Raw genomic sequence first — 1,671 nt, 5'->3', positions numbered from 1 at the left:
TGCACCTGCACTTAACCATGGTGTATAAGACATGGTTCTTGCACTCAGGGATTTACAGTGAGAAGTTCTAAAAATATTTAGATGGTACTTGAAATAATCTAAAAATAAATTTAAACAGAAATTAATTCTACTTAGATATAATGTAGTAAAGAAAGTAACAAAATGTACACGCCCATCCTCATACAGTGTGTGGCATTAGTATTATATGTTATCTAGTATAATAAGAATTTCATTAGGGTAGAACACCCGAATGGTGATTGTAGAATCACCATTGTGGCTGCTGGGGCACCTCAAGGTTTTTTTCTGGGGTTCAGAGGCCACTTTGATTGCCGTCATTTCTCATTCAGTTGATCTACATATTCTAGAGCAGTGATTCCTTACCTAGGACCTCCTGTGACTGGTTTATCCCTACGGTGCAGGTATCAGTTTGGATGGCATGGGGCCCTGAATCCCTAGTACCCGGCAGATAACATAGGGTACTAATATTTGCATCTATTATATGCTCTAGAACATAGGGCATACATGGGCCAGGACTAGGGCAGAGGTGAAGAGAGTTTTTAGTTCCTGAGGGATTATAGCCATGGCCAGGAACACAAACCACTTTTTTTTAGAAGGTGGGAGGTCAAGTGTCAGCTTTTAGGAATGAATTGCTGGCAGCCCAGGGCTCAATTTGGAGGTAGCCCCAATGAGGAATCCAGTCCTAATCCTACCCTCTCTATCCCTGTGTCTCCTGACTTCTGCTCTCCCCCCACAGATTTACTTGGGATAGGAGATTTACCCCAAATGCCCAAGGCCTACAACAGTACTTTTCACACTGTGCGGTTGTGGCCCACTTTATGTCAGTTCAGATGGATTGTGGATTTTTTGAGGGCCCAGATTCTCTTACTCGGCACTTATTTCTTGATACTCAGCATTGTGGCTTGGCGAAGGTTCTCCCCAAATATTGATTAAGTAAATGAATGATCATAACAATCCCAGGGACTGGGTATGTGCTTGATATTCTAGCATCCAATCATTTCAGTACCAACGTTATCTTGTCTGGCACCATCTGGCATCATCCAGGTTTCTTGTCAGGACAAAATGTGGTCAGGAATTTCATTTCCTTATCTTTGAACATACATTTTTGGGTTGGCTCCAAGTGATAGGCTGTTAGTTCTAGCTTACCTGAAACTAGGTCTGAGGAGCCTGGGCTGATATAATAGATGGGGGGCTCACATGCACAGGAACACACACCCACACATATGCAAGATAGCTCTCCCAAGATCCCCTTCACTAGATGCTGTAGAATAGCAGGGCCATTGCACGGGCTGAGGAGACAAAGGGCTAGGAGACTGGAAGGGGAGCTGCTATTCCTCACACTTTCAAAGCAGTTTTTATGAGCACCAGCATGTGGTGTTATGAAGCTTGAACTCCATAGAGTATATCTAGAAGGTCCGGAGTAGGAGATGGAGTAAGAGAAGGTAGTAGTCTTAGTTGTTCTGGTATTGAGGTCATGTTTATGTACAGAGGTAGACCTATCTTTTCTCAGGATGAGAGGGGGCAAACATTATCCTCCCTTGTAGAAGAAGACATTAACTGTCTGATGTCTCCTTTCCTAAGTGAGTGGGTATAAGAGAACATGTGGAGGACAAGACTTTACCTTCAAAAAGCAAGCATTTCCTTTTAGCAAGG

The sequence above is a fragment of the Myotis brandtii genome, unplaced genomic scaffold, assembly GCF_000412655.1.
Source record: "Myotis brandtii unplaced genomic scaffold, ASM41265v1 scaffold714, whole genome shotgun sequence".
Taxonomy (NCBI): Eukaryota; Metazoa; Chordata; class Mammalia; order Chiroptera; family Vespertilionidae; genus Myotis; species Myotis brandtii.
The sequence above is the reverse complement of the archived record's forward strand: the minus strand, read 5'-3'. Positions refer to the sequence as shown.